The sequence below is a fragment of the Theobroma cacao genome, chromosome 3 (assembly GCF_053813885.1).
Source record: "Theobroma cacao isolate CCN51 chromosome 3, ASM5381388v1, whole genome shotgun sequence".
Classification (NCBI taxonomy): Eukaryota; Viridiplantae; Streptophyta; class Magnoliopsida; order Malvales; family Malvaceae; genus Theobroma; species Theobroma cacao.
The window spans coordinates 12,252,631-12,260,686 of NC_142641.1; the positions used below are offsets into that span (position 1 = coordinate 12,252,631).

At 34.3% G+C, this 8,056-nt stretch overlaps 1 non-coding gene across 1 annotated transcript; it reads right to left on the reverse strand.

Annotated features, from left to right (window-relative positions):
- Positions 1-7,431: 7,431 nt before the first annotated feature.
- Positions 7,432-7,538, reverse strand: LOC148763596 (small nucleolar RNA R71). Its single transcript, XR_016025606.1, has one exon. It is a non-coding gene; the product is annotated as a small nucleolar RNA R71 (small nucleolar RNA).
- Between the last annotated feature and the right edge of the window lie 518 nt (positions 7,539-8,056).

The following is an 8,056-nucleotide window of genomic DNA, read 5'->3' on the forward strand; positions in this document are numbered from 1 at the left end:
AGGGCTATCTTGGACTCCTTAACTTGAGAAGTCCCTTCATTGATAATCCTAAGCTTATCCCACAGTTGTTTAGTTGTTGTATAGCTTGATACTTTGTTGAATTCGGTGGAAGTCAAGACACAATGCAATGTATTGATAGCCTTAAAATTTGTTTGGACTCTCTTAGTTTCAGCTTCGGTCCATTCAGACCTTGGCTTTGGGATCATCTCATTTGTCACTACATTTAGAGTTGAGGGAATGAATGGTCCATCAGTTATGACATCTTGCATCTCATAATCAATTGCTCTAATATATATTGACATCCTAGTGCTCCAATAAGGATAGTTAGAGCCATCAAATAGTGGTGGTCTATTTGTTGATTGTCCCTCAACAACTACTGAATTTAGTTGAGCCATTTGGATCTTCCCAAAGGTGTTAGACCTGAATAACAGGGGTTAGGCTCTGATACCACTTGTTGGTCCCAAATAAATCTGCTAGAGGGGGGTGAATAGCACTGGCTCTTAGCAAGATGAGGAACTAATTTGAAAAGTAATGAAAATAAAAACAAAGTAGACAATGCTCAGGAATTTAGAGTGGTTCGGTCTAAGACCTACATCCACTACCTTAATTATTCAACCAAGGATTTTCCAAATCAATCCACTATAAAAAGGTGAAATTCATAAGCTTTCATCATGCTTTACAATGGCTTTTACCAAGCTCAACCAAAACCTTTCACAATAGTTTTTACCAAGATCAACTAAAACCCAAAGTGGTTTTTCAATGGCTCAACCATAATCTTTCACAATGGTTTTTCACGGGCTCAACCAAAACCCAAAGTGGTTTTTCAAAAGCTCAACCACAACTTACAACAATGGTTTTTCACGAGATCAACCAAAACCCAACAACTAACTTTTCAAAGCTAAGTTAGAACCTATACACTCAATCAAGCTAACCCAAGCTTGAATAAACCCCTTAGAGTGACTTGCTCACTCTAAGTATTCAAGAAGAAAAGAAATAAGAATGCACTTATGATCACTAGCTTGATCTGAATGGTACCAAGTGAAGTGCTTATCTCAAATACAAAGATTGGAGTGAAGTACAGAGAGTATTACAAAGATTTTTTGCTATTTTGAGCCCTTTTTGTTCTTGGAAGCCTTCAATCTTCTCTCTATCTTTTTAGCCGTTGGAACCCTCTTTTATACTTGAAAAATCAGTTCTGATGTGAGTCAGACAGTTTTTGACTGTTGGGAACAGTTTGGTAGCAATTCTGGCCGTTAATCTATCTTCTAGTGCACAATTCAAAATTTTTGGCAGAATGCTTTTAGTCGACTAACCGATATCTTAGTCGACTAAGTCGTCTCTGTCTTCTGTTCCCAGTTTCTGGCAGTACTGGCAGTGTGCACTTAGTCGACTAACTCATTCCTTGGTCGACTAAGTTAGTTCTATTTCTCAACACTCTTCAGCCCACCAACTTTTGATTTAAATCTTAGTTGACTAACTCTTTATTAATCGACTAAGGGGCTTCTGTTTTGTTAACCAATTGTGACTTTCTTATTCCTATGCTCTTTGATATGTGCATTTGAATGATTGATTATTTATTTGCATACAATTTTTGTCCTACACACTCGAGTAGAAATATTAGACACAAATTAATGGGAATGTTTTATTATCATCAAAAACTAATGGAGCCAACAATATATACCTTTCAACCTTCAAAATGAAAATTTGAAGCCAAAAATCCAAGTGTTGTTGAAAGTGAAGTAGAAATAGAAAATAAAGGAAAGAAAGAGAGATTTTTCTTTCTCTTTCCTTGGGTTTGGAAGTGCTGGAAATTAGGGTTAGAAGTTGTAACTTTGGTGCACAAGGAGTTGGGAGAAAGAAGAAGCAAGAAGAGAAAGGAAATGAAAAGAAAACAAGGAAAGAAAATGAAAGAAAATTAACTTTTCATGGTGGAAAATGAGAAAATGGCGTGGGATGGAGGAGGAAGTAGAAGAAAATCTGGTGGGAGAGAATAAGGACGGTCATGGCTTAAAAAGAAAGGAGTCAAAGCTTCCTTGGGAAGCTTTGACCAAGCAAATGGTAAAATTACCATTTTACCCTCAAAAGATTTTACCCTTTTTAATTGTATCCTCCCACCATTCATTTAACTCCAATTTCCTTCTATTACCTTCTTTTACACATATATAAATGAAGTATAAATTTTTACTCCAACACGGTGTCCCCATAATATTTAAAATATTTATTTACCTGCACTATAATTATTTAATAAAGACACTCGGGCCCCATTAACATAATTTTTCTTTGAAATTTTTATGTTCTTCTTCTCCCCCACTTATATTGACCATATACTCCTCCTTCATGAAAAATTTCGATACTAAATAAAATATTAATATTTTAATATTATTTTATTCCAAAAATTTCCTCGTCTCCTTGGTACCCAAATTACCTTATTATGCCTTAATTCACTTCCGAATCACTTTTTATCTAGCAAATTCTTTCTTCATAAAAATATTATTATTTTATTATTATTTTCTCGCACACGAAATATTTGATCTTAAACTATTCCTTTCATCTTTCATCATTTTTAAACATTATAATTAATCTCAATTGGCATCCGATAAGCTTTATTAGTCACCATATCAAAGTACGGGGTATTACAATTCGCAATTATGAGTAGCTAATTTTATTTTTCTAGGATTGCAATTGAACTCACATGTAACCTAAATATTTAAATCTATTTCTTGCTTATCTTTAATGGGATTTGAATTTTTTATTTCAATTTGTTTTTAATGTTTTTTAATTGATTAGGCTCCAATTAAATTGATTTAGGAACCTAAACAAACTTGGGAAAGGGAGTTTAGTGTCCACTAAAATTGGGATAGCATATAATCATAGTAATTGATTTATGTATAGGATAGGGAAATACCTACATGCCACATGAAGCAAGATTAGAGCCTGAACTCAAGGAGTTTTTTCTAATTTCAATTCACATAGCGATATAATGTTTTGATTAAAATATATATTTTTATAAGATGAGTCGAGAAACCCTTATAAGTAATTAAGGACTTTAGGTTAGCAATTCAACCCATTGAAATAAGTTAAGGAAGAGAAGTAAGACTTAGATGAAGTGTGAGAGATGTTGTAATCCTATGCTTGTTTGATTTGATTTTTGCCCAAACTTTTTTCATTTTGATTTTTTCTTTTTAGTTTAAATTTTGGTTAATTAATTTAGTTATTTGATTTTGATTATTTAGATAAGATTAAATTGTTCTAATTTTAGTACTTAGTAAAATTTTAGATCCATTCTCTGTGGGATCGATACTCTGCTTACCATTATATTATCTTTTCGATACGTATACTTGCGTAGTTAGAAATTTAACTGACACAATTCACCTTATGTGTGTGACCCATTAGGTGAACTCTCATAGCAGGTCATGTTCGGTGAACTTGTTCCTTAACAAGCACCCATATTCTATCCCCAAATATCTCATATACTTCAACCTATGAGATTGGTTGCTTACTTACAAAGTAATAAAGCTTTGCATGTACTAGTCGTAAGCATTGTCAATGTCCTTATTATTGACAATATAATGACTAGAAACATATTTAGGAACAAGGTTTTGATGCATAAGAATCTTATAATTATAACCTTTATAATTTCTTTCTAAGGCCATTATGTTCCAAGGATTTTATCTAGATAAGTCTCTCATAACTCTTTATAAATAAACTCATGGATAAAGGAATACCTTATAAAATATCCATTATGTATTTAACATGAAATATGACTAATTAATATAGTGTTTTACAAGCATAAAATCGATTGGCTTACAGGGCTTACATTAACAATAGCTTCTAATTGCTTGATCAATAATTAGATTAATTTAGATCTCTAATGCAACTTGATAAAGGGAGTTTAAAATAGAACAAGGGTTTGAAGAGCATGTGTTCATTTCACTTAGAGATTAGGTGATTTGATTAGTATTTAGGATAGAAACATACCTAAGTACCATATGTAGCCAAATTTAGAGCTAAGCTTAGTGAACCTTTCTTAATTAATTTACATAGACATATGGAGAATTAATTATGAGAGAGATGTTTACAAGCATCTCGATAGAGACTTGTAGACAAATTTGGACTCTAGCCTAGCAACCAACCTATTGATTTAAGTATAATTAGAGAGATTAAATTCAAATGAAAGGTTGAGTAATTCCACAATCCTAGGCCTTAATTCACTGATTTTCTAGTTTTCTAGTAATTTTTAACCTTCACTCCTTAGTTTAGCTTTGTTACTTAAATTTCATTTTTAATTAATTTTCAAACATGATTTACTTGAATAAGATTAGGGTTCCTAATTTTAGTTCTTAGCAAGAATTTAAACACAATTCTCTATGGAAAAGATACTTTACTTACTCTTGTATTACTTGTGTGACACATACACTTGTGTGTGTAAAGACTGCAACAAGTTTTTGGTGCCGTTGCTGAGGAGTTGTTTTTATATTCTTTGGTTAGCATTAGTACCATGCAAACTAGTCTATATTAAAGTTTTGGTTTTTGTATTTTCAAGTACATTTTGGCCAATGTATGAGAAGAGTAAGGAGCTTGGAAATTGTCCCTTACGATCCAAAAATTGAGAAAACTTTTTGGTGACTTTTAAGGCTAAATTCACAAGACTCCAATCATTTGGAAACAATGGCTGAAAATTAAAGAGAGGATCACATTCATGAGCAAATAGTTGATAATCAGTCTTTGAGGGCGTCATGACCCAAATTCTGGGCCATGACTGGTGCATAGGCCCAATGGACATAGTCCACTAAGCCCAAGCAAGCCTATCTATATGACCTATTCATCATTCCATCAAAAGTTGCTAAAGTCACATTTCATAATTTCAATTCAAAATATACATATATTCTCTAAAAGATATGTCTTAATAATTTACATCGGGTTTGTTTATACATAACAAAGGGACTCTTGACTTCCAGCGAAGAGACTCGGGCGAAAGTTCAGCTATTGAATGTTGAGATACCTACCAAGAAAACGAATCTACAAGGACACCTCAACCTAGTTACTGACTGCCTCCTGATCTGAAAACATGAAGTTAAAAACAGTGAGTATAAACCCAGTGAATGAACAAAGGAAGGGAACAAGCAATCGATAAGGAATGTTTAAAGAAAACATGATGCACTTATTTTCAAAAACAATGCAATTTAGTTTAGTTCTTATTAAAAACCCATCATTAAACCCTTAATTGATTAATCACTTGATGATGAAGGATTCATACATAACAAAGAATTTGAAGAATGAAAGCTTTAATAACACTCAAGCAAGTCAAATGAAGCGACGAGTCCTTGCTGCAGCGGAAAGGCATTCTCGTTGCAGCAAAATTTGGGCTCAAATTATCAGCTAGACTAGGGTTTCTCAACTGGCCGAGGGTTTCTCTCTAAAACCCTTCATTTCAAACTTAATTAAATAAATTCCTTAATGTTGGGAGTCCATGATCAACTATGGTATTACTGAAATGGAAAATGGGGTAGCAACCAAACAAGGTAGCATGCAAGATAGAAAGTTTCTTGCTACAGCTAGAATGAATTCTTGCTACAGCGAGATTCAAGAGGCAAAACAGAAAGTTTCTCGCTGCAGCGAAATTCAAGTGGTAAACTAGAAAGTTTCTCGCTGCAGCGAGAATGAATCTCGCTACAACGAGAAGCTTCAGCAACTTTCTCGCTGCAGCAAGAATCAGGCCGATGTAACCCTCCAAACCAGAGAGTTTTTCGCTGAAGCGAGAAATAGGACACCAACAACAAGTTTTCATTCTCTCAAGAAAAGGCCATTTAGCTGCAAAGACAGAATCAACTTGAACATGCTTAGAAATTTCCAAGGTTCAACATGCAAGATTCACATGTATTACAACCATATACCATACTCATGAACTTTCTATAACACACACACACACACACACACACACACACACATATATATATATATACACCATCATGCATACAATCCCATCATCATAAGCTAATGTGCACTCCCTACTCGCACATAGCTGGGTCATCATCAACTGATGTGCACTCCCACATGCACATAGTTGGGTCATCATTATCACATAAAAAGGAACATCCAATGCATATTATACATATCAACATATTGTGATAACACATGAACCATTTATATGGTACATTTTCACACGATAGAAACATTCACTAAAGGCTTGCTCCCTAAGTAGATTTTTAAGGAAAAGTTGGACAAAATAATTCAAATGTTTCACCCCAAATACATCTACATTTCCAAAGAAATTTTGGAATGCAAGTTCACTCACCGGTATTTATTGAACCTTTAGTCGACTCTAACTTCCCTAATGATCCAATTGGGGCTGAGGGGCCTCGTTGGAACCTTGTTGGATTATAATGAAATTCCTTTTCAAAATTCTTCCAAGCTATTATAAAAGCTCCCTCTTTCTCTGTCTAAACACCTAGTTAGTGAGAGAAAGTATGAAAGTAAGATTTTTCAAGGGTTTTAAAGTGAAAGAGTGAAAGAGCACAAAGGGTCTATGCAAAAGTGCACAAAAGCTTGAAAATTTGAGCTATTTTGAGAGAGGTTATGGAAGTTTCATAACAAGCTTCCATGGAGGGGGAAACAAACGTTAGATGGAAGGAAGAAGAAGAAGAAGTTGCTGGAAATTGAATAAGCTGCTGAAAAGAATGATATTTATAGCTCAAGCTTACCCAACTCTACTTAAATTATGAAAATGCCCTTAGCAAGTTAGCTTATTCTCCTCCAATCCTTGTGCAATCTTTTTACTCTTTTGACACTGAGATAAGGTCCATGATAGTTTAGAAATACTCGGGTTCACGAAAACATAAAAATTTTGACCCAAGATGGAAAAATGACCAATTTACCCCTACCTTGGGAATCATCATTATTTTTATTTCCTTCGTCATTTTACCCGTATTTTCATCATTCATTTATGCCTTAGGCCTACTTAGGCCTTAATATTGTTTAAAAACTTACTTTTAGGGGCTCACTAAAGAAATGACAAAATTACCCCTGGTCAATGATATCGCGTCTACTTCTAGCTACGAGTCTCTAAAGATCAAGGTCTCACAGAGGGATTATACTGTTCCATTGGTGCAAGGTGTTCATTCAAGCATTCGAAAGTCAATTATTCAAGCTAACAACTTTGAGATAAAGTTAGAAATCATCCAAACTTTAGTCTAGTTCGGGGGTCTACCTAATGATGACCTAAATGATTACATTTCAAATTTTTTATAGATTTGTGACACTTTCAAACATAATGGAGTTATTGATAATGCTATTAAACTATGACTCTTCCCTTTCTCATTGTGAGACAAGGTGAAAGTTTGGTTAAATTCTCTTCTTACGGGCTCTATTATGACTTTGGATGATCTTGCTCAGAGGTTTTTACCTAAATTTTTGCCTCCGGCCAAGAAAATGAAGATAAGGAATTATGTTACTTTTTTCATCCAACTTGACTTTAAATCGTTGTATGAAGCCTATGAGAGATATATGGATTATCTTTTGTGTTGCCCTCATCATGGTCTACCAAAATGGGTTCAGGTACAAACATTCTATAATGGTTTGAATGGTCATATTTGGACTACTATTGATGTAGCTGCTGGGGGAGCTTTTTTGGCTAAGTCTATTAATGAAGTATATGATTTATTAGAAAAAAATGGCATGAAACAATTATCAATGGCCATTGGAGAAGTCTATGCATAGAAGAGTGGCTAGGATTCATGAGTTAGATGCCATTAATGCTTTAACAGCATGGGTAGTCACTCTATCTAAGAAGTTTGATTCTTTTGGAGTTCAGTTTGCTCAAAGCCCTTTCATCACTTATAATTATTGTTGGGAAAGGCATTCCACTGATCATTGTTCAGTAAATTCCAAATCAGTGCAATTTGTGGGGAACAAGCAACAAAATAACCGTACTCCAACACATGCAATCTTGGGTGGAAGAATCACCTAAACTTCTTTTGGAGAACAACTAGGGGTCTTCATCAGCTCCAAGACTGAATTTTCTTCCTAAATTTCCATAGCAGGATACACCTCCAGTGTA